We start from the raw sequence: 27071 nt of genomic DNA on the forward strand, positions 1-27071 counted from the left end.
CGAATGAGTTCTCTTAGCACAACTTAAGACTAACGTATCTAATAGGGAAAGTACTTCGGCACAAATCGATTTACCAAAATAACAGCGACTCACGGATAGGGTTGTTCTTTCCAAAGTAATGTTCAGTAGCACACAATTATCATTTCACATATTTTTTATTTGTAACAACGTTTCAATCAACCTAACTGGGATTAGTTTCAAGAAAGAAAAAAACACAATAAATAATTTTGACTTTGTACATAGTGAATACTTAAAAATAGGAAAACAAAATTTAAATGGATCTCGTTGGTCCGCTGTGCTTAACCATTTGCAGAGGGCGTTTTGACCTAATATCTACTACGTAACAAACAAAAATAAAAACAAAAAAATTGAACAGGGAGAAAACATTTCGCAATGTACATCAATCGACTTATTTGACTATTTTTTTCGAAGAGCGTATAGGTATTTTTTTTTAATAATTTAGTATAACATATCATTAATTTCTGATACCCTTCAATTACTAAGTAGCTCAAACCAGTGCTTTTGAACAAATACGCGCAACACTTAATCTCTAAACGACGTTTCGCATTCCACCTGTCATCACGATAATATCTACTGAAAATGTTTATTTTTTAGATGTTAAACTAAAGTTGTAGCTCCGTTTTAGTTAAATCATGCCGCTTGATGGAGGTACACGAGCCGATAATTCTGTATGGAGAGTTTGATTTGAAGTAATTGCAGTTAGCCAGTGCAGAACAAAAAATTGTTTAACATATTCGTGTTGATTTTTATCATAATCAATTGAGAAATTCTGATTGAATACCAAATTTCGTCACCTTTCCATTCAGAAAACTTTACCTAGCAGTCCTTCGCTCGCCTTTATCGTTTGATTTATTGATTACATTATCTTAGTACTTGTTTTTTTTTTGTTTTCTAAAACATCAATACGATTCATACAGATATATACTGTAATAAAATGGATGAGTACTGTCAGTGTTGCATTGATAAAAAAAATGTGTTTCCTGTTCGTGGATTACAATTAAGAGATGCATCTCTGTTCTCTGGTTTATTGTCCGTGTTGGGTTTTGTCTGAATCTCACTATTTCCGGTGTATTCGAGTGATAGCGTATGTGTGAAGTTTTGATTATAGATTTACTTATTGTTTGATGTGACCGCTGCTGTTTAGCTTTCACTAAAAAGCCCCCGTTAAGTTATTGTTCGCTAAAATGCGTTTTCCTCCATGTGTTCAATTGCATTAGTTAAAAAGTATAACAATATAACTGATGATGCTTATCACGTGAGTAATAGTTTTACACTCCCTTATTCTTGATTTACTCATTTCACGGATATCAAATGGTGGATGGTGGATATGTTTAATTCATAAAATAATGTTAGGTTGGTTTTTCTACCAGAAAGCCACGGGTTTTTCAATAACAAAAATAATGAGCATATTGCGTTTGAAAATGATCAACGCGAGATTGACTATAGTAAATAAGTAATAGATATGAGATTAGGAAACCAAATCGTTTTTTTTTTTTAAGTAATGACGACATTAATGTGATTCATAGTAAATTAGGCCGATACATTTTGAAACAAAATTAAATTAATTATCCAAAACACTTTAACAAATCCGACGAGTTTGTAGTATAAATACTTCCAATCGTCAATGTTAGTCTCGCAACATTGTACCTTTCATAACTAAAAGTGCTGCAATGTTTAATTCATCGGTGTAAACATCCGCCGTGAATATAAACATGCGTAAGCAAAAGTTAATCAGGTCACCCACGAAGCTGACCACACAAAGTAACGCTTCGCATTCTCACGAACGGTATTAATGAAAAACAATCTAAAACCAACCGCCAAGTGTGCGCGTTCAATTCGTCCGAACTTCCCGCATAATCAAACCACAAACGTTAATCATCCACATGGCGACCGTGACAATTAGTTCGCGGAGTAAAATAGTGCAGATACGCAAAGTGCTAGAAATGCTCACTGCATAGGACGATACAATTTTCTAAAGTGCTAACTAAATGATAATTTCCTAAAATTTATTTGGAAGTGTTCATTTCAAATTACAATGGGTTGGTTTTCAAGTGACGAATTCGTCACTAATATTTCGGCATGCCCAAAACAGACAATCGCGCTATGTGTCCCAGCAATATTGGCAGTGAGATATGTATTAACTAAGGCACATAGAGGCCACACCGAAAGGGTAGCGGAGAGAGTGGCAAGACTTAATAACTCTCCAGTGTAAAACGTTAAAATACTTGAACAAAAAAAAAACCGTCAGAAGAAATACAGTGCGTGCAAAGTAAGTGACACACAAACGCAGCAAGATGGACTAAACAGTTGGAGTGACCAAAACGACAATTACGCTAAAAGGGTCATATAGGAAGACAGTGTATACATCGATACTATATAGGAAGCAGATTCCCAGATCCTCAAATCGATGGACGAAATCAAGGACAACAAGACCTACATCCTAGAAGTATTAATAAGTGAGTGTTTTTTTTTTTAATTTTTCAATGGTTTCAATTTAATCTTTTATAAACAATAGGAGTTGCTAGCCAGTTTCTTCCACTAGTGAAATAAACAGATTTAAATTTTGTAAGCAGTAGCATTTAAATTTGTAAGCATTTAAATTTTCTTCATGTAGTAAACTTAACCGTGTAGAGATATCAGAATTAATGGAGCTTGATTCCATTTTTAAATTTTTGAATGACAATACACCCAGGTTTTTTTTACGCGTTTGGAATTCACTAATTTCTCGGTTAACCTGAACTTTCACAGCTTTTTAAATACCCCCTGAATTTCATTTGATTTTTAGTGTTTTTTTGTGGGGATGACTCATTGTTTTATTGACGCGGAAGGTTTTAAATGACTAAAACCAAACCGCGTAAAAAAAACTGGGTGCACCAATTTGCGTAAATCGCCGCGTATTCGTAACGCTACATTCGAACAAGCGAAACTCCTTCTTTCAGGAATTAAAAATAAATATAAATCCAATACTAACGGCTACACTATTGAAGTGTGGAAGAAATCAAATTCTATTTTCAAAATTCTAAAATTCGTAGAACCATGGGCCATAGTTTTAATAACAGAGGTGTACGTGGACATCAATATCAACGTTAAAATGCCGCATACCCCCAGAACCGAGTCAATTACAATAATGGTCCGCAACCAAATTATTTTCCACGAGATAGGGGGTTCTACGAGGAATTGGGAAACAAGGTGGAGTTGTGGGAGCAGTCCAAGTTCAAAACCAGTAACATATTCCAAACAATGTACCCCAGGTGTCAATTTCATACCTGAGACAGTAAAGACAATATGAGACAATATCGAATCGAGTTGTTCAAATTTTGTTTCCATAAAATGAGAACTACCTGATTGAACGCATTTATTATTAATTTATACTGGTGCAGAGACCCTAATTTTTTTTGTAAAATTACCCAAAAGACCCAAAGACTCAAATTTATTTGAAAAAAGACTCAAAGACCCAAATTTATTAGTAAAATTACCCAAAGACCCAAAGACCCAAAGTTATTTGTACAATTCATCATAGACACAAAAGAAGCGCGACACAGACATAATAAAACATAGACATATAATAAAACGTGACAAAGCGTTGAGCTTTGTCGAGCTTTATTATAGGAGAAGCTTTTGTTTTTTTTTTGTCGCGTGACATTGGCTTAGTTAGTACAACAACGCGCATGTTGTGCGTATAGTATAACGGTAGGTAGGGCTAGCATGTAAGTTATAAATAAGGCTAAAGATGCAATAAAGAGTTGAGTTGAACAAAGTAGCAAATCGAGAAGAAAGTGATCGTGAATTTTTATTTCTGAAGAAAAATCCCTAACGTTAAGGGTACAAACTGGTGACAGCGGAAAGCGTTTCGAGCGAAGCGCCGGTACGCCGAAGAAAATTCTGTGGTGCAGTAAAGACAAGTGACAAAGAAGTATTTTCGTCTATTGAATTTGATCTGATTTCCAATGAAAATCCCTAACGTTAAGGGTACACTGGAGCATAGAAATCTATATTGAAACTAGAAAAAGTATCAGCAAACCAAATAGTGAGGAATAGACACCCGCAAGGTACTCCACCAGCAGCAGCAGTTAATTGACACAATAAAAGAACAAACGGATGCTAATCTTCGAGTGGCTTCCGACCTGAAGAAATTAAGTGCAGTTGGCGAATTGTTTGACAATATTGAGTTGCAGCTCAAAGAAACGACTGCGTGTATAAATAAAACAACTTCGTCCAACTTATCAAATGCTGTTTCATCATTATCACGTTTAATTGAAAACAGCCCGACAACAAGTAAAACAGATAGGTCAGCTGATGAGCTGTCTGCAATAAAAAATCATTTAACGGGACTGCTGAACATTTCTATGAACTCCACTAAACAGCATATAAATGATTTCGTGGAGGATCTGACAAAAGATTTGACAGAAGAATTCAAAAAAAAATTGTAGTGAATTTCAAACGCTGAGCAGTCTGACTATGGATATGGCTGCTCATTGCAATGAACATAACTCAAGTCAGCCACAAATAGTATCACATGCTTTGACTGAGTTACAATCACTGGCCTCTTCTGTTGGAGGTGATATCTTAAATGAAATAAAATCTTTGGCGACTGTAGTGAACACATTGGAGGCCAACATTGGCACTGCTCGCCTTATTCCTAAAGAATCACCACCAAACTTGTTGCAAGAACTAGCTGAAACGGAAGCTGAATCAGAATCGCTCCAAACTAGCTCGGGTTGGCGGCTTCTTGGTTCTATGAAAATATGGAAAGCCGATTGGACTGATTACGATGCACGTAAGCGTCGTCCACGGAACCAGCAACGATTATCTGAGAAAGCTAAGGCAAAGAAAAAGAGGTGTCAACGACGTTATGCTGAGCAATTTAAGAATGATGGTAATGATCGTAATAAAACTAATAAATTTACGACACCAAGTCCACACATCAGAGTGCCTCATTTTATTAGAACCAGTAATAATAAAATGACAACTCAACGAAGCCACTTCGCCCTTCGTGATGACGATAACCATTATTTTAACCTACCGATGGACAGAGAGTTACTTTCAGCTGCTAAGGAACGTTTTTCGCGTCCGCCTCCAACACTGTATCGACCAATTGCATTCCAGAAAGGAGAAATTCTGAACCCGTATCCTGCTTCTGACCGTCCAACGACATCCAATACTCCTAATCAATCACCAATGCGCTTGGTTGGGACCTGTGCTTGCCAGTGTTTTTGCCAGAATTGACGAACTCCTTAGAGGAAGGTATTGAATCTACATGTATTAAATGTAATATTCATAGCATAAGTAACGATGACAGAATCACTTACATGACTGTGGTAGCAAGTAAAAATGATCACGAAGTCCCTAATGAAATTTTAATATACTGTCAAAATTTTAACCGCATGCGAGGTGCTGGCAAAATTAATGAAATTCACAATAAAGTATGTACATGCGCTTACAATATTATAATTGGTACTGAAACTAGTTGGACAGAAAGTATAAAAAATGAGGAAGTGTTCGGTAATAAATACAATGTTTTTAGATGTGATCGAGACCTAATTTTAACTGATAAAAAATCGGGTGGTGGTGTACTAATTGCTGTAAATACCGCATTTGATTCCGACTTAATTGAAACGGAAAAATTTAAAGAGTTTGACGACGTTTGGGTAAAGGTTTTGATTGGCCATGAGACACATATATTTGTGTCAGTTTATTTTCCTCCCTCATTTGCAAAGAAACAATCTTATGAAAAGTTTTTCAATACAGCAGAACAAGTTATGAGTGACATGGATTCAGAAAATAGAATTCACATATACGGTGACTTTAATCAAAACTCAATTGAATTTATTGCAGATGAAGATAATATGTCTTTGCTACTTCCTATCATTGGTGAAAATGAAACTTTACAGTCACTTTTTGATAAATCTAGTCAGTTGGGATTAAATCAAGTGAATCATGTCAGTAACGACCGTAATGTCCATTTAGATCTTCTCTTCACTAACTGTACGGAAGATTTCAATGTTGATAAGGCCCAGCATCTTTTGTGGAAAAACGAACAATACCACACAGCAATTGAATACTCATTAATAATAAATTCTGCCAGCACTCGCCCGAATAAATGTGCATTTGAAATGGTGAATGACTTCAACAATTGTGACTTTGATAAAATGAGAAATGAACTTGACGCAGTTGAGTGGAAAACAATACTCAATAGTAACTTAGATATAAACAGCAGTCTACATTTTTTTAATCAAACACTGTTTGCGTTAGTAGATGAGCTAGTACCTAAGAAACGCAAAAAAGTTTTCAACAATTCTAAGAATCCGGTCTGGTTCACTCGTGAGATAAGAAATCTAAGAAATCGTAAACAAAAATGCATAAAACATATAGGAAAAATCGAACTTCTGATAATCTGAAACAATATATTGAAATATGCAGGGAGCTTGACGATCAAATATCAGAAGCATACGAAAATTATAATAGGATTTTAGAAAATAATATAAAAAAGGATCCTAAAACCTTCTTTAACTTTGTCAAAGAGAAAAAGAAATCGGATACTTTTCCATCATGCATGAAATTTAAAGAATTGGTTAGCCATGATAGCCAGGAAATTTGCAATTATTTCGCGATTTTTTTCCAAAGCACTTACAAACCTCTTGGTGCTGTTTATGATCGTGATTATTTTCATTATTTACCTGATCAGACAAATGATATTTCAATATCCGGTATTACTGTACATGAAATTGTAACAGATTAGATGCGTCCAAGGGTCCTGGACCCGATGGAATTCCCCCTTTATTACTAAAACAATTAGCTACTTCATTTGTAAAACCATTATTTTGGCTTTTTAATAAATCATTAGCTCATGGAGTATTCCCACATTTATGGAAAAAATCTTATCTTCTTCCAATTTTCAAATCAGGCAAACGCTCAGACGTACAAAATTATCGGGGCATTGCAATTATATCATGTATACCGAAATTGTTTGAATCTATTGTGAACATGAAACTCTTTGAACAGGTTAAGCACTTGATCACAAATCGCCAACATGGTTTCTTTAAAGGCAGATCCACTGCCACTAATCTCTTAGACTTCGTGACATTTTCACTTGCTGCAATGGATAGAGGTAACTCTGTTGAAACTTTGTACACGGATTTCAGTAAGGCTTTCGATAGAGTTGACATCTCTTTATTACTCTTTAAGCTTCAGCGATTAGGTTTTTCGGAATATTTGGTTAGATGGATTGAATCATATCTTAGAGATAGAACACAGTTAGTGCGCTTCCATAATAAATTGTCTTCGCCAATTAAAGTTACTTCTGGTGTACCGCAAGGATCACACTTAGGTCCATTATTGTTCATTCTTTTTGTTAATGATATAACACTCATATTAAAACGCCTTAAGGTCCTTATTTATGCCGATGACATGAAATTGTACATGGAAATTTGTGATGATGCTGACATAGCCGTATTTCAACAAGAAATTGACGATTTTTATAACTGGTGCTCAAAAAACCTTCTCGATATAAACTTGAAAAAATGTAGCATAATTTCATTTACTAGAAAGCAGATATTACAAAACATTACCTGTAAGCTAGGCCAGGAACGAATTATACGATGCACAAAAGTGAGAGACTTAGGGTTATTATTAGACTCCAAGTTGACCTTTGTAGAACATTATAACGTCATTATTCATAAAGCACATAACATGCTTGGATTCATTAAACGTTTCAGTTATCATTTCAATGACCCTTACACGATAAAAACACTCTATGTGTCCTACGTCAGATCAATATTAGAATACTGTAGCATTGTCTGGTCACCCTATCAAGAAGTCCACTCAAATCGAATCGAATCAGTACAAAAACAGTTTTTGCTTTTTGCTCTTAGAAAGTTAGGTTGGTCAACCCTACCGCTTCCGTCATATGAATCTCGGTGCCTACTAATTAATATCGAAACACTTAAGAAAAGAAGAGAAGTTGGTTGTGTAACATTCGTTAATGGTTTAATCTCACATCAGATAAAAGCAGAAAGCCTTCTGTCAGGCTTGAACTTTTATGCACCTACGCGTACCTTGAGAAATCGTGACTTATTTCAACTAAATCTGCAACGCACATCCTATGCTAAAAATGGACCGCTCAACTCTATGATGAACATATATAATAAATATTGTGAGGTCATCGATATATCAATGTCTAACACGCTAGTGAGGAAAACAATGAATAGTATAGCATAATAGTTGTCTAGTGACTAAAACAGATAGTGTTTAAGTGAAACAATGTGTTTGTAGTCTACAATGCTTGACGAAATAAATCAATAAATAAATAAATAAGTTAATACAGACAAAAAATGTTCAGTTTCAGGTATTAACAGTCATAAAGTAGATAAATTCGGTAGTACAATTACGCAAATTCAACTTAACTTAACTAGTGAAATCATTCATACATTTCATAGTGTTGGTCAGGAATTCCTCATAGCCACTGATGGAAATCTTGGACGAGATTTTTTGCGCAAATTTCATTGCAAAATCGATAACGATGCTTGGATTTTATCTGGAATCGCGAATGAATTTTCCAATTTCCAATCGAAGACAACGTTAATCATCCACAAGTTTTATTAATATTTATTCTTTTAATTCACTGTTCCTCTTTGATGACATTTGTGGTCACCCTATTAAATGGAACAAAAAAAAGAAATATATATATATAACACGTTAAGTGTTTAATGTTCATATTGTACTTAAAACATGCCATTTAATAATTCCAATTTTTTTTTAGATAACTCGAGAAGTCTAAAAGTGTTAGTTAGCAACAAGTGCGCGAGTTATTACTTAGTAGCCCAGCTCTGATTTGGCGTTCAGAGCAAACAAAGGATTGCTGGTTTAACATCAGCGGAAAAGGATATTCTGAAGATCACCCGTGATATCGTATGGAACGTGCCACAACCCAACAAACGAAGTCCCCGGCTAGTGATTCTACCGCGCAATTGGGAGTCGCATACGTTTTTGGTTCCCAACTGCACAAGGTGGCGCTAACAGGAGCAGCGCTACTAGCAGAACGCGAGTTAACGATGTCGCCAACCGGACTGCGCCGCATTCCAACGATGGTGCGTCGCAATATGGGTGACACAGCAACAGCCGGGGAGTTGAGCATCATCAGCAGTTCATCGATTAGGAACATCAGCGATGGATTGGACTTGTGTAGTGTAGTTCGCCTCCGCGCGGTACCCACTGGAAACGATGGTCTGTCAACACTAGTCGACATAACCAGTCGGCTAAATGAGTTACAAACGAGGGAGCGCGGGAGCGCATTGAGGCTCACGTCAGTAAGGTCTCAATTATGGTTCTGAAGGCACGTTAATGATATGAGTATGGTACAATGTAATATTACGAGGCGAGGGCTGGCAGCCTGACATTCTACTCTCTTAGTAGGGCCGGATGACACCGACTCGAAACGGCGAGTGGGCTAATGGCTAGGCTGTCTTCCGTCCCATAAAACCGTGGCGGGCTTTGCAGCAGGGTTGCCAGTGAAGGAGGTAGTGAACCCCTTTGCCAAAGGAAGCTATCGTGATCTCCAACTAGGGATGGGAAAGGAGAGGCGGTAGCTGCAATGGCCAGTACCGAAGACCCCCCACTGGTGGAATGGAGCAACCCTGTGGTGGTAGTCAACACCCCTGCGGTGGTAGAAAGTAGCCCCGCGTTGGTAGAAGGTAGTCCCGCGGTGACAGAAGGTAGCCCGGTGGTGGTAGGGAGCAGCCTTGTCTGCACGCCCGACGATCCACTACCAAGGATACGAATGGTGGCTTAAAAACTCGATGGCATCATCGAGTTCGTAAGCGGAAAGGCCAACACCAACATGGAACTCAGACAGAGCCTGTTGGTGCTTCGGCAAGCTGTTCTAGTCACAAGACAAAAACAGGACACCTTCATCAGGCGTGTAGCGGAGGAAAAGGTAGCCAAAAGTAAACAGACCGAGGCCCTCTCCTCCCCTACTGGTGCTGCTACGGCCAAAGAGGCGACCGACTCCGCCCCTACGCCCAGCGAGCAAGAAAACGCCCAACACGAGGAGGCCCAGAAGCGCCACCATAAAGGATAAATGTCGTCTGGATGGTGTCCAGGAACCCGAAGGGCGTGTGCCCAAGAAGGTGAAAAGCACCAAACAGGCACAGGAGCCAAAGCCTGACCCTAGCCAGCCCTCGGAACCCGCAAAAGAAGGCCTCGAAGGCAAAGGTTAACCTAACCGGCGGCCCAAGTCCCAGACCTGACCACCCAACAGTTCTTACAGCTTGGGAAAATTCCGGACCTTGTCCGTGAATAAAAAACATTTACCGGCGACCCAACCAAACTTGTCGATTGGTTGCCCGACACCGAATCGTTCATAGAGGCGTATATTCGAAATGGAGCAACTGATTTGCAGCAAAGCATGGTCATGGACAGTGTAGCATATTACATTTCAACATCCTTGTACTTATTCAAAACAGATAGTCAATAAATTATCTTATCTATACAACATGCTCCGAGTTCCTTACATACTTTCTCACGATACGAAATTCTAAAGTAGACACAATTTACAAAAGCCAGATCCTCATATTCCAACCCATAAGTTTCCATTCTTTATATCACCAACTCGTGGAAATAGCTAATGACCACTTAGCTGTACAAGCACAACTACCTTCCTCACATATAAATGATTTCATAATTATTTTTCCAAGTCATCCAGATCAGTGACCCACGTAACAACAAACCTAGATTGGCGACACAACATTACCAAACAAAACGGCAATAACCTATCGATATTTCTTGCATATGCATTCCGTTGTCTAACTGACGTTAGACGGTTCATATTACAAGCCCGATGCTAAACTCTCTCTCTCCATCCAATGGTTGTGGCGTCGGTTTCTCCTTTTCCTAGTCGAATTCTAATTGGTTATTTACAAATGGTTGGCAACTCCAAGCGCCTCCTTAAGGTAATATCTAGTGTAGAGAAGACAACAAGTGTGTAGACCTAAGGTTATTTCTAACACATGATTTTCAATAAAGTCAGAACCAGTACCATCAACGACATCGGTCGTGATTATTTAATTAAGAAGGATACTGGGATACCACATGGCGACCGTGACAGGACAGCCTAATCTTCGGCTAAAGTGATAGTGTAAAAAAAACTTTATTCCGAAGAGTGGATTCTAGTTCAATATGGGAAAAACCCAATCAAAGGAATCAAATGGTGATTCGATTGTAACAGTTATTCAGAGTCAGGAAGAGCACAATGCGGACCACGAAGCCCAATCATAACTGTTATTGCTAATTTTACTAGCAGTGCTTTTACAATTAACGATCACGCCATATGGTGTGTACAAGAAGAGGGAGCGACAAGTAGCTCTAAAAGCAGCGCGGTCCATAGCGGCTTTAAACGTGGTGTAATGATGCATTCAACTTGCTAGTGTGGAGCAAAGACAAAACAAAAAAAGTAAACACTGTAGTGATCACGTGAAACCGTCGCATCGTACTATCAAAAACAACAAAACCGTCAAATGTATTTGGAAAATTTGGCAAACGTGTAAAGGAAAATTTTATATGTGATCTTGGATATTTTTGAAAAAGTTGATCATATGTTCTGCACCAATGAGCGATGTAGAGTCTGAAATAGAAGTCCTTATCAGAAACATTCATTTAATTAAAATTAATTTAAAGAAAGCACCATATAGAAAATATTTAAAATTCACTATAGATGAAATGATTTGAATAGTTAGCTCAAACAATAAACAAATTACAGACAAACTTTTATTGAACGAAGAATTTATTGGCCATACGCATTTTAATTTCTTAATCAAAGCGGCGCGACTCGATTTCGACGAGGTCAAAATTCTGTTAAATCAAAAATTACAACATTGTAGAAAACGGTATATGCAATAATTTTTAGTAATTTGCTAAAAAGAATTTTATTCCGTAGCATACCAACCATGGCTTTTGATATAAAAACTGCGACTTCCATCGTACAAATGTATGATGGAACGCCCGGAAACATAGAAGCTTTTGTAGATGCGGCAAGTTTACTGAAAGATTATGTAACAGCCGATCAAGTTGCTACAGCCGTGCGATTCGTAAAAACACGAATTACAGGCAAGGCATGGATAGATTTATCAGACAACTTGAACACCATAGATGATATGATAAACGATGTTAAATCAAGATGCGCAGAGCAAGTCAATCCAGAAAGCATCATATCAAAACTTAACGCCTCAAAGGCAAAAAGTGACATGAATACCTTTGGCGATGAGGTTGATAAATTAACAAACTTGAAAGCATTTATGTCGGACAAGGCATTCCGAGAATTCTACTACAACAACCAACATTAAACAAAATACTTCACAAATCATGACATATGGCGTCCAGAGTCACAACAACTTCAGACGAAATACTCGTGGACATGGTACGAGTAATCGCGGAGGTAACACCAACCAACCACCAATTGTGAATGGTGGAGGTATATTATTCACAATGAAGCAAGCTTCTTTGGCTCCCCTTGACATTTTAAATGCCCATGCTAACTTTGCCATGGCCAAAGGTCTTTTTGTGCTCACGCACTCACGTTCTCAAGGAATGCACTGAAGGACATGTTGAAAGAGTAGGCAATCAAAGCTGTTTTTAAGTCTTAGTCGGAGTCGGAGTCTTAACTTGCAGTTGCTATCAACTCATCTGCACAATCTGGTGGACAACATCTAATCCATTCCAGGTCTGACATTGCAGCAGTCTGTGCTGTGGTGAGTCCCTAGCTACGTATCTGTGTTGCTACAGTCTTACAATAATATCCCAACGGAAGCGTTTATCCAACGTAGCATAAACATTCAATAATTGGAGTGCGATAAACAAAGAGACGCGCACTCAGCAAAAATATTGATATCGCCCCACATAGAGTTAGGAATGAAATTTACTGAATAAAGAATCTTAGTCCAACAATTAACCACTGCGCAACGTGTATGTATTCGATACGTCAGAACGGCCCGCGCCGAACATTACATGGCGATCATGCCAGGAGCAGAGGCCAAAAAGTGAAAGTGTCTAGTAAATGGAGTGCTACTCATTGATGAAGATGCATTAACAACAGTTATGTGAAAGTGAATAAATTAGATTTTTTTAAATAGAAGATACTATTCGCAAACTCAATTTCAATATCAGAAAATTCAGCAACTATTGGAACACTACTAAATTATTGGGATTAAAAGAAGCTTTGAAAGATTTGTTAAACAAAAATAAAACGCAAGATAGTGAGCTTAGGGATACCCTCATTAAGCGATACAAGAAGACAAGAAGATAGACCCATGACAGCCTTTTCAACTCCATCTGGTCAATATTAAATGACTAGACTACCAATGGGTTTTTAAAATAAGTCCATCGATATTCTCAAGCGATGGCGATGACAGGTTTCAATGGAGAACAATGTTCAATATATTTAGATGATTTAGTTATTTTTGGTAAAACATTATATAAACACAATCGAAATCATATTACTATATATGAACGACTAAAGAAGGTTAACTTAAAATTAAATTCAACAAAACGTAACTTTTTACAACAAAAATTGATATATTTGGGTCATTATATTTTTGCAGAAGGAATTAAACCAGACCCGTCTAAAGTGGAGATTATTAAAAAATAGCCTACACCTACGAATGCAGATGAAGTGAAACGATTTGTAGCATTTGCCAATTATAATAGAAAACACATTCGCAATTTTTCATATATGTATATGTGCACCTATAAATTATCTATCTAGGAAAAATGTAGTTTTCGTTTGGAGTGATGACTGCGAAAATGCATTTAACACATTGAGAAAAAAATTCATAGAGCCAGCAGTCCTAGATTTCCCAGATTTCGGAGAAGAAAACACGTTCAATTGTTGCAGTCCTGTCGATTGAGAACAATAAGCCTATCACATTCTCCAGTAAAATGCCTAACAACGCAGAAAAGAACTACTCGACCGTTGAAAAAGAACTATTGGCTATGACCATGGTGACCAGGTGACGATGCTACCATGATGGCATTTGGACAGTTTGCAACTGGAGGTGTACCTGCAGATTTATCATATGGCAAGTTATCCAGAGACATTCCACAAGCCAGGATGACATATGCTAGTGCAATGGCGCTAAAGGCTGCGGTTCCAAAAAAACAGTAAGGCCTCTACCGGCCATGCCAGTGGCGTCCTCCTGTGACCTACAAGACAACTGTTTGCTGTAAACACACCCTTGCAACTGCAAGATGTGGATATGAAGTATTCAGGCAAAGCATCGGGCCCCATGTCTGGCGTCAATTGAAAGTTAATATTTTATTTAATCTGAACTCAGGGTCACCTGAGTTCAAGGTAGAGTAAGCATATAGAAACTAGTCTTTAAATAGTCAAAACGAAAATAAAGAAAGAAGATTCTAAGTTTGGACGGCAAACCGTACACAGTTTCTCAATCTGGTGACAAACCACCTCATTTAGCTTTTCTGTTACCGAATAAGATCCTAAACCTGGTTTCAGTTGGCTTTTATATCCGCTGGACCGCAGTTTACAAAACCGCCATGGCATAATGGTTTTTGCTACCGACATGGCAGCATGATAGCGGGTTACGGTCGTTGTGACAAACGTTCGTTTGTTGTCAGCGGTTGCTTGGTGTCAGGGGGTAAGGGATAATTCAAATTTAAATTCATAATAGGGTTTTAAAGGGCATCTGACACCGAAAGAACGGAACTAGGATGGGATAACAAAAATTTAAATCTATAACTTTAATATTATAAATGAACTAGGGGGAATGACGGCTTTGGCAGGTTTTGTTCTATTATTGGCAGGGGGGTTTTTTATGACTGGCTAGGCTCAAATTTGGCCTAAACATTCTTTGCATATCAAAGAATATTGTGATCAAATTTCATAAATAGATAATGCTAATAATAGAACAAAACCTGCCAAAGCCGTCTTTCCCCCTATTTATTTAATTCTATGACCATAATATACATTTTTTTATGTACATTTTTTTTATTGATGAGAGGTTACAAATGGTATTTATGAATGTTGTAGCCACGTTTCAGATACCTCCTCGGAAAATAGAAGAAAAGTGTAATGTTTCTGCGGGTACATAATTGTATTGGAATAGGAGTTGTGTAAATGTATTGGATGTTTTCCCAGGAACGTGTGAACAAAATAATAAACTGAGAGTAGAAAACATTACTGGATTTTTAGTGTTTAAATTATATATGCTCTTACTAATTTGTATCATTGGTGTTTTGTCTCAGATGATAGGAGAGAGATAATTTCGATACATGATAGAAGAGAGAAAATTTCGAAAAGATAAAAAACACAAACTGGGGTTTAGGATGTTCAAGTTCGCTTTGAAAATTGAGGAGGGCATTGTTATTTAAAAAGGATTGACTGACAGAAAATATAGCAGTTAGATGTTCCGCGAGCTTACAGCTCAATTTCTCATATAATAGGCCTAGCTATCCCAAAGCATAAGCAGCTAGATATTCCATAAGCTGCACCCTCGCGAATTTCAAGAATTAACATGCCCTATCCATGTCCAACGGATAGGACAAGATAATCGAAACTTAGATTAAAATATCTCAACAATTTATGAAACATGCCTTCTTTCTCGCAGAAACTGCCATATTGGCATTTTCCGAAGAATTTGCTGGAAGAGAACATTCAAACCGTCAGACGACTCTTGGTTTCATAATAAATGGCCATATTTACAGTTTCAACGATGGTCTAGTTTACATACCCACATTTATTGCATAATAATGGAAGGCATGTTTTCACTTTTCAAGCATGTCAACGGAATTTCGTGGCAAACCTAAGAAATGAATCATACCTAACTGACCGCCAACAAATTATCAAATTTAATGGACACAAATCAAAACCAATTCAAGTCACTTCGGGAGTCCCTCAAGGCTCTCATTTGGGCCCTCTTCTTTTTATCTTGTACGTAAACGACATTTCCTTCATTCTGAAAAACATTAAAGTGTTAATTTATGCCGATGATATGAAGCTCTTTATGGAAATAAGAAATGAAGTCGACATCAATGTATTCCGCAATGAAATAGACAAATTCTACATATGGTGCAAGAAAAGCCTATTAGAACTGAATGTAAAGAAATGCAACTTAATATCATTTAGCAGAAAAAGAACAATACCAAACATTTCAATCGCATTAGGAAATCAGAATGTGGAAAAATGTGAAAGAGTAAGGGACTTAGGAGTAATCTTAGACTCTAAACTTTCTTTCGTAGACCACTACAACACAATCATTCACAGGGCTAATAACATGCTAGGGTTCATAAAGCGTTTCTGCTATAACTTTCATGACCCATATACAATTAAAACACTTTATGTAGCTCATGTTAGATCAATAATGGAATATTGCAGTATTGTATGGTCTCCTTTCTCAATCACGCACGAAGAGAGATTAGAATCTGTACAAAAGCAATTTTTACTATTTGCTCTTCGTAAATTAGGCTGGACATCATTTCCACTCCCATCATACAAAGCACGCTGCATGCTTATTGACATACAAACTTTGAAAGAGCGGCGTGAAATAGCAATGGTTTCCTTCGTAAATGATATCGTTTCGCAACGTGTTGATTCACCTGAAATCTTATCAAAATTAAACTTTTATATTCCTTCAAGGCAACTTCGTAATCGCACCTTATTTATAACAAACTATCATCGAACAAATTATGCCAAATTTGGACCTTTGAATCGAATAATGAACATTTACAATCAACACTGCGAAGCTATCGACTTTACAATGTCTCGGCAGAATCTTAAAACATATTTTAATAGAATTCGAAATCGCAACACATAAGACAAAAGATATAACATTTTTTATCTGTACTATTTAATCTCTAGTTAATTTGTTATTATTATAAATATATGGTAAATACTTCACAATTTATGTATATTAGCATTAAGAAATGAAAAAATTATGTATATTTATATGTACTAGTTTACGAAGGAAGAGCTCGCGTATTACGCGACAGCCATGCTATGGTTAAGACTATTGGACGTGAAATCGAAACAGCGGAGAACAGCACTCACATCAATTGAGAAGGAGGTCCTTAAATCATCAAAAGACATAGCGTGGACGGTACCACAACCCATCCACACGTATTTGTCACAGATCGGCAATCTTGTCGACAAGATGGGAAAGGAGACCTACATCGCTATTCCGCCTTTACCAGCGACTATCGTCCAAGGACTTGGAGGATACCACGCGAACATGGTAAATCAACAAAACCACAATCTCTTTGAGGAAATACCCTCTCTGGGAGTGGCCGCAGATGTCGTCATGGCTATGACGAGCCAAGAAGAGGAGCCAACCGTGAACGTACGAACTGGTAGACCGCCAGGGTCTATCTTCACTACAAAAAGGCAAAAAAGTGTTAAACAAAGAATCGCGATGGTTCTGGTCTTCTGGGGCGGACCAATGAAAGGAGGGCGAGAAGGAGAAGGCAATGGTATGCGGAAATGTAAAGAAGTAACACACCACAATCATGAGACAGTAAACATTCAGAGGCTTGTAGGAAACAATAAAACCACTGTTGGGGAAGAGTTTGGTGAAAGTGCAGCGACCTAATCTGCCTCATGATTTCATTCTCGCAAGTTTCCGATTACAGCGTGCGTAAGAGACGACGCAACGTTTAATATTTATGACCCTCATGAAACCCGAAGTGGCTAGATATTAAAACATAGCCTGGGTTCATGTTTTCCAAACTTTTCTTTCATTCTTAAGCAAACACCAAAGTTCTGCACGTAAACAGATTTCAATGTTTAACCAAACTTCTAGATGTAAGAGCACTTCTATGTATAAGTAAAGGACTGGAATCTACAACACAATCATTCAAAGGGCTAATAACATGCTAGGGTTCATAAAGCGTTTCTGCTATAACTTTCATGACCCATATACAATTAAAACACTTTATGTAGCTTATGTTAGATCAATAATGGAATATTGCAGTATTGTATGGTCTCCTTTCTCAATCACGCACGAAGAGAGATTAGAATCTGTTCAAAAGCAATTTTTACTATTTGCTCTTCGTAAATTAGTCTGGACATCATTTCCACTCCCATCATACAAAGCACGCTGCATGCTTATTGACATACAAACTTTGAAAGAGCGGCGTGAAATAGCAATGGTTTCCTTCGTAAATGATATCGTTTCGCAACGTGTTGATTCACCTGAAATCTTATCAAAATTAAACTTTTATATTCCTTCAAGGCAACTTCGTAATCGCACCTTATTTATAACAAACTATCATCGAACAAATTATGCCAAATTTGGACCTTTGAATCGAATAATGAACATTTACAATCAACACTGCGAAGCTATCGACTTTACAATGTCTCGGCAGAATCTTAAAACATATTTTAATAGAATTCGAAATCGCAACACATAAGACAAAAGATATAACATTTTTATCTGTACTATTTAATCTCTAGTTAATTTGTTATTATTATAAATATATGGTAAATACTTCACAATTTATGTATATTAGCATTAAGAAATGAAAAAATTATGTATATTTATATGTACTAGTTTACGAAGGAAGAGCTCGCGTATTACGCGACAGCCATGCTATGGTTAAGACTATTGGACGTGAAATCGAAACAGCGGAGAACAGCACTCACATCAATTGAGAAGGAGGTCCTTAAATCATCAAAAGACATAGCGTGGACGGTACCACAACCCATCCACACGTATTTGTCACAGATCGGCAATCTTGTCGACAAGATGGGAAAGGATACCTACATCGCTATTCCGCCTTTACCAGCGACTATCGTCCAAGGACTTGGAGGATACCACGCGAACATGGTAAATCAACAAAACCACAATCTCTTTGAGGAAATACCCTCTCTGGGAGTGGCTGCAGATGTCGTCATGGCTATGACGAGCCAAGAAGAGGAGCCAACCGTGAACGTACGAACTGGTAGACCGCCAGGGTCTATCTTCACTACAAAAGGCAAAAAGTGTTAAACAAAGAATCGCGATGGTTCTGGTCTTCTGGGGCGGACCAATGAAAGGAGGGCGAGAAGGAGAAGGCAATGGTATGCGGAAATGTAAAGAAGTAACACACCACAATCATGAGACAGTAAACATTCAGAGGCTTGTAGGAAACAATAAAACCACTGTTGGGGAAGAGTTTGGTGAAAGTGCAGCGACCTAATCTGCCTCATGATTTCATTCTCGCAAGTTTCCGATTACAGCGTGCGTAAGAGACGACGCAACGTTTAATATTTATGACCCTCATGAAACCCGAAGTGGCTAGATATTAAAACATAGCCTGGGTTCATGTTTTCCAAACTTTTCTTTCATTCTTAAGCAAACACCAAAGTTCTGCACGTAAACAGATTTCAATGTTTAACCAAACTTCTAGATGTAAGAGCACTTCTATGTATAAGTAAAGGACTGGAATCTACAACACAATCATTCACAGGGCTAATAACATGCTAGGGTTCATAAAGCGTTTCTGCTATAACTTTCATGACCCATATACAATTAAAACACTTTATGTAGCTTATGTTAGATCAATAATGGAATATTGCAGTATTGTATGGTCTCCTTTCTCAATCACGCACGAAGAGAGATTAGAATCTGTTCAAAAGCAATTTTTACTATTTGCTCTTCGTAAATTAGTCTGGACATCATTTCCACTCCCATCATACAAAGCACGCTGCATGCTTATTGACATACAAACTTTGAAAGAGCGGCGTGAAATAGCAATGGTTTCCTTCGTAAATGATATCGTTTCGCAACGTGTTGATTCACCTGAAATCTTATCAAAATTAAACTTTTATATTCCTTCAAGGCAACTTCGTAATCGCACCTTATTTATAACAAACTATCATCGAACAAATTATGCCAAATTTGGACCTTTGAATCGAATAATGAACATTTACAATCAACACTGCGAAGCTATCGACTTTACAATGTCTCGGCAGAATCTTAAAACATATTTTAATAGAATTCGAAATCGCAACACATAAGACAAAAGATATAACATTTTTATGTGTACTATTTAATCTCTAGTTAATTTGTTATTATTATAAATATATGGTAAATACTTCACAATTTATGTATATTAGCATTAAGAAATGAAAAAATTATGTATATTTATATGTACTAGTTTACGAAGGAAGAGCTCGCGTATTACGCGACAGCCATGCTATGGTTAAGACTATTGGACGTGAAATCGAAACAGCGGAGAACAGCACTCACATCAATTGAGAAGGAGGTCCTTAAATCATCAAAAGACATAGCGTGGACGGTACCACAACCCATCCACACGTATTTGTCACAGATCGGCAATCTTGTCGACAAGATGGGAAAGGATACCTACATCGCTATTCCGCCTTTACCAGCGACTATCGTCCAAGGACTTGGAGGATACCACGCGAACATGGTAAATCAACAAAACCACAATCTCTTTGAGGAAATACCCTCTCTGGGAGTGGCCGCAGATGTCGTCATGGCTATGACGAGCCAAGAAGAGGAGCCAACCGTGAACGTACGAACTGGTAGACCGCCAGGGTCTATCTTCACTACAAAAGGCAAAAAGTGTTAAACAAAGAATCGCGATGGTTCTGGTCTTCTGGGGCGGACCAATGAAAGGAGGGCGAGAAGGAGAAGGCAATGGTATGCGGAAATGTAAAGAAGTAACACACCACAATCATGAGACAGTAAACATTCAGAGGCTTGTAGGAAACAATAAAACCACTGTTGGGGAAGAGTTTGGTGAAAGTGCAGCGACCTAATCTGCCTCATGATTTCATTCTCGCAAGTTTCCGATTACAGCGTGCGTAAGAGACGACGCAACGTTTAATATTTATGACCCTCATGAAACCCGAAGTGGCTAGATATTAAAACATAGCCTGGGTTCATGTTTTCCAAACTTTTCTTTCATTCTTAAGCAAACACCAAAGTTCTGCACGTAAACAGATTTCAATGTTTAACCAAACTTCTAGATGTAAGAGCACTTCTATGTATAAGTAAAGGACTGGAATCTACAACTTCATAAAAACTAGTTTAACCGAAATATACGACACAGTTTAATGCCACTCACCGTCACGACTAATGCCTTTTCCGAAAAGCTACCCGTCATATGGCAACCGTGACTGTCGTGATGGTTCAATCAATCAATTAAGTTTGGAAAGTGTTGAAGTGTAAAAACAGTCTATTAAAGCTGTTAGAACAATCGAAGCAAAACTCGTGACAAATATTACAAATCATGGGCCACAAATCATTGGTCACAATCATTAATAACGGAACACTACGAAAGTGCGCGTTATTGCCGGAACGATGATATTAGTCGCAGTGGTATTGCTCGCTTACTTGTGCCTACGAGCACACACCAAATTTGCTCAGGCTAAAGGCAGGCGGCGTAACGAGAAGTTAGCCCTAATAACGTTAGCACACTACAGTGAAAGTGAAAAAAAAGCGAGGCGTGCCACAGAATCAAATATGTACCTTGACAAGTGACTATCAATAATTAACCAATTGCCGATGATAGAACGACACGGAGTAGTGAGAGAAAAATATACATCGAAGGCAGAAGTGCAAAAGTCTCATAATTACAAAAGAACTCCGTCTTTGGAAACCAGGACAGTTCCTTAAAATCAACCGAAATTTGATCTGTTTCTGTCGATAATAGCACCGGACGTCGCAGCGGAGCAAATAGCCGCGCTTGCCAAAAAAAAAAACGCTTAGATGCAGATGACGTTCAAGTTACAAGGCTGGTAGCAAAAGGTACAGTCGTTAGTACGTTATCCTTCGTCTCACTCAAAGTAGGTATGAATGTTGAACTGAAACCCAGCCGGATGACACACAGCTATGCTTCTGGCTCCAGCATGAAATTCACGTTATTATTTTGCTGTTGGCGTTATTTTCTGATAAAGTATTGTTACCAAATATTCAAATTTGTTTTGCACCGTACTAACCGTGTTGTGTTGAATGACGGTCTCATTACATTTTAATTGAAAATCGAACACATTTTTCACGGCACGGAATACGTGGTACATAACGAAAATAGTAATAAATTCATTCAAATCGCTTAGCAACATTTACTCCATCACAGAAAATTAGTCCTGAAATGATGTCTTTGTTTACTAATTTTGAATTGTCAGTGGGGCCCACCACGCGCTAACCCCAGAGATGCTAGCCACCATTTTTTCCCATTGGAGAGATAGGCGATGACAGTAGGGTGCTGAAACCAAGAGCGCTCTCCACATCCACCTGGCCATAAGGAATTCTGTTTAGGGAATTCTCTGGTGACAGTTCATCGGCGAATGTTTGGCGATCAAAATCATCACCAGCCATTCACGACCCGCTGGAATTCCCGACAGTAGAGGAAGCAATTATGATCGAGTGAATAATATCCATGTCTTCGTTGGAGTACCGGGATGCACACTTGCCTTAAGTATCTCGGAAGTCCCCTGTCCTTTCAGCACAGTCGAGCATTTCCCGCAACCGACCAACAGACACCCCGGCCCTGTGTCTGAGTCCGGAGAAGGAGTCTTCCAAAATCAACTCTCAGGCAAGTACTGTTTTTCGCTGAACAATAGGCCTCCTGAATCGTTTCCCGATTTCAGCCATCTTCCTACAATCGAACCTGTTAGGCATCCGTACGTGGACGGTCCTTACCCGGCCGGTATCTCTCTCTCGACATCGCCACCGGGACCCACAATTACCGACAGTCTCGAGGAAGCCCCTAGTCCACTCATCACAGTCGAGACCTTGCATCCAGCGACCTACAGCCGTCCCGGCCCTGAGTATGAGCGAGGTGAAGGGGTCTTCCACTCTTCTAGGCAAGTACGACGCGTTATCGAGCAGCTCCTCGGCTATAAGACATTCGACTTCTAGTACTGATCTATAACAGAACAACTCGGCACTAGTTCGAACGCTTCTCATCATGGTTTCGCTGTTCCACGATGTCTTCTCCACCGGGACGCTCAACGCCTGTAGCCTTGAGGAAGCCCCAAGCCAACTCATCACAGTCGAGCCCTTGCAGCCAGCGACCAACAGCCGTCCCGGCTCTGTGGTTGAGTCAGGTGAAGGGGTCTTCCGAACACTTTCCGCAGGCAAGTATATTAAGTCAGTGAACCCTCCGCCGCCTGATAGTTGTTTAACTTACAGCCACGGTCTACCGCACAACTTACTGCTGTATTATCAAAATGTTGGTGGAATTAACTCATCCGTCGAAGACTATCGCCTTGCAGTCGCCGACCATTGCTACGACGTCATTGTTCTGGTTGAGACTTGGTTCAATGAGAACACGATTTCCAGCCAGGTGTTCGGTTCGGACTACGAAGTTTCTCGATGCGATCGTTGCCGTGACAGTAGTCGGAAATCAACAGGTGGTGGAGTTTTGGTTGTCGCGAAAACCGGCTTGAATGCACGAATCGTTGCGAAAACCGCATGAGCGAGTCTTTGCAACGCGGTTTTGTTTGGTTGTGTGACGACCCCAACTACTAAAATTCCTTCAGGGGGATTCGTCACAATCTTTTATGCGGAGTCAGCTTACCTTGGCACCGACCCGCACTAGAAAAGAGTTTTGCGCCCAGCAACAGGGTTTTGTTTTTTAAGTCTGCTTACTTTTGCTTTTTAAGCAAAATACAGCACTTGGCAAGGTTCTAAATCTCTTTAAAAAATTGAATCTTGACGAATTGTATTTTGTATATTTTCAATCTCTCTCAAGCGTTTTTGTTTTTAATAACGGAATATTTTGGACCTTGGCTTTCGCTATGTTTTCAAAGAAGGAATCTTTTTTTTTGCTCTAATTTCAGAGCAGGAATAGGGAATCTGCAGGTATTCCTGTTCGGCTATTTCGCTTCAGCATAATTGCGTCTTTAAGTTCATTTTCGGCTAGTTGCATAGTAAATTCTCGAGTGAGCACACATTATTACGAAAGAGTTTAGGCAAAATAATGTTTCTATCCTTGGTTTTTGAGCCTGTGCTAGGAATTGGACCCTGCTATAATCCATAACCCTATAATTTAAAAATATTACCAACATTAAATTAGGGTGATTTTTTTATGTTCTATTTTGGTGCTTTTAGTGAATCATACATTCCAATTGCAACATCATTTTTTTCGGATTTGTCTATTGTGTCAGGGATTTCATGGTAATTTGTTTAAGGAAAAGACAGGCTGTGATGGTGTTGGCCTACAGGTAATTTTATAACAAAAATGCGTCCATCAATTGCTTTTAATAGCTTTTGAATGTACCGAAGGGCTGGCAAATCTAGAATAATTATTCTGTTAAGGGCTACGCCATACCGTCAAGAAGGTAAAAGTAAAATTACGAAAATGGATTACGAAAAACAAATTGGCAAAAATGAAATGATTTGATGAGGATTACGGCTAGATAGGTTTTCTAATCAAAATCATTACCTTAGCTGTCTTGTATATTGGGAAAGAGAAATGGACTCCCAAATTCCATCAGGAAGGGAAATGGACCCTTATATTCCACCACGAGCTGATTGGGAATGGGGTGATGCGATGACTCTGCTTGCCTTTGACCGAAAAAGGAGTCATCACATTTTTAATTTTTGGGTAAATGTTCGAAAGTCATATAATATGGTAGAGTTGCAGTATTTTTCATGTGCCATTTTTGAAAACAACAACATGGTTCATTTTTCTAAAAGTTATATTCAACTCAGCACATTCATATTGGCACATTAGTTTGCTAAATTTTAGAAAGGGAAAATAATCAATGAGGAAAATCATTCCTCCTATAGAAAGATATATAAATTAAAGAAATAAGATTATATTACAGGAGATGAGTCATGCCTCCTATAGAAAGCCATAAAATAGAAATTACAGGAGAAGAATTATGCCTCCTTAAAAAGGATATTATGGGAGAGGAAAAATACCCTCCAGAAAATTAAACAAAAGGGAGTACATTTATAGAATTTTTGTATTGATCTGGATACTTAAAGTTATCAAAAAGGGAAAAGTGTACAAAAAAAACTGCAAGATCTACCAAGTTAAATAAAAGTTAGAGCTCAACCCGCTATTTTCAATTGAAAGTGATCTTTTCAAGTACACTTTCAACTCATTGGGTAGGGGGTAATGTGACGACCCCAACTACTTAAATTCCTTCAGGGGGATTCGTCACAATATTTTATGCGGAGTCAATTTACCTTGGCACCGACCCGCGCTAGAAAAGAGTTTTGCGCCCAGCCACAGGGTTTTGTTTTTTAAGTCTGCTTACTTTTGCTTTTTAAGCAAAATACTGCACCTGGCGAGGTTCCAAATGAACCGTCAGGAGAAAGAGTAATTAAATGTAGAGAAAGAGAGAGAAAATTGTCAATTCTACTACAGGTTAGCTGTAAGTTAATTTTAAGTGAATAAAAGAGTCTTGATTGAACCCCAACGCGGTGTGTACGCGTTTTAATTAATTACAAAAAGAAAACCAGTGCAACCGCGGCCCGCCGCGGGGACCGTCTCGCCCCGTCGATGCGCTTCACCTCATATGCCTTTACGTGTTGTGTCTTAATGTCACGCGACATCCTATCTCTAAGAGCTTTTGTTTTCACTCTGTCTCTCACCTAACTCCTCCCTTTCAATGGGATGGAAGGATATGCACAGCCTTATGTGCCGACACCTTCCTAAAACAATTTTAAATATTGATGACAGTGAGATATTTTAAAAACAAAGCCAAATATATTCAATCAATCAACGCATTTAAGCAATCAATATCAATTTTTAAATTTTGCATATAGGAATTATTGGGTTAAATTACTTTTCATCAATTAAAAAGTTATGTGAGATATCGCATACCCTTATCACGGTTTGGCGAAATCGTCGAAAACAGCTTAGTCAGATTTACTTAACTGGAGCGCGGTTGACATGTTCAAACGTGCTCACATATTGAACAGTGCACGATATAGCGGTACATAGCCGCGATCGTCATTGATGATGATGCATTAGCGCATATGTATAATAGGACACTAAGGATAGAATTTGTTTGGATGAGACGTATACAGGTGTATTGATCTAAAGGGGTTTGTTGCCCAGTATGAAAAACAGAGAGAACATGATTTTGTTCTTACCAATATAAACTCGAAGGGGTAATGATTCTATTGGAAAAGGGGAATTTTATACAAAGCCCAGTTGAAAGAAAGAGAAAAATATTGATTGATTGATTTTTTGAGAGTGTACTTAAAATCAAAGAGTAATACAAGATGTAGCTGTTAATAGCTCGGCGGTATGATGCGCTGTTTTACAGGGAATACGGATTTTTAAGCGGAAGTTTTCACTATTCTGTTGGTTTAGTAGTATCATGCATTATGAAAACATTAGGACTTGTTGAACACTACTCTGTGAGGCAGCAATGTTTAAGTGTAAAGAAAAGAAGCAGGACTTGAGATACTCATTTTTATGCCAAAAATGTTATGAATTAATACATTAGTAAATTGAAGTAGCCACTTGAATGTGTGCTCGAGATAAGATAAGATGTTCTTTTAAGCGAACAAATAAAACCTTATGTTTTTATTGCTAACTCAATTGTAAACCCCCGCAACGGGAAAATTCCTGTGAAAATTATGAATGTTTCCAGGAAAACAGTGTTTTTGAACGAAATTAAACCAAAAATGGAAAAATTAGATGAATATAATATGATCTTCTTAAACGATGTTGAACCAAGTTTAAGTAGAACTGAAAAATTATTGAAGGAATTAAACATTAACCATTTATCCGGGGAGGAAAGAGCAACGAAAAATTTGTTTAAAATTCAATGACATTTTTTGTCTGGCAGACGACAAATTAACTGTTACTAAAGTTCTAACACCATCAATTGCTATCAAAGACAATACAAAACCCGTTTACACAAAACTATATAGATTACCCCATTCACAGAAGGAAGAGATAGCAAAACAAATTAAAAGCATGACTGAGAGTGGGATAATAGAGGAGACTCGCTCCGAATGGAATAGTCCAGTGCTCCTAGTTCCCAAAAAATCTTGCAATGATATGAAAAAATGGAGAATGGTTATTGATTATCGTAAGGTAAACAATGCCCTCCAAGACGATAGGTTTGAATT

General features: G+C 38.2%; 1 protein-coding gene across 1 annotated transcript in view; it reads right to left on the minus strand.

Annotated features, from left to right (window-relative positions):
• Positions 1-420: 420 nt before the first annotated feature.
• The window catches only part of LOC134205423 (methyl-CpG-binding domain protein 5), a 158613-nt gene continuing 131962 nt past the window's right edge, over positions 421-27071 (minus strand). The window contains exon 11 of the mRNA XM_062680652.1: positions 421-9578. The gene's annotated coding sequence lies outside the window, so the exon portion shown is untranslated. The remainder of the gene's footprint in view (positions 9579-27071) is intronic.

This window comes from Armigeres subalbatus, chromosome 1, assembly GCF_024139115.2.
Source record: "Armigeres subalbatus isolate Guangzhou_Male chromosome 1, GZ_Asu_2, whole genome shotgun sequence".
NCBI classification, from domain to species: domain Eukaryota; kingdom Metazoa; phylum Arthropoda; class Insecta; order Diptera; family Culicidae; genus Armigeres; species Armigeres subalbatus.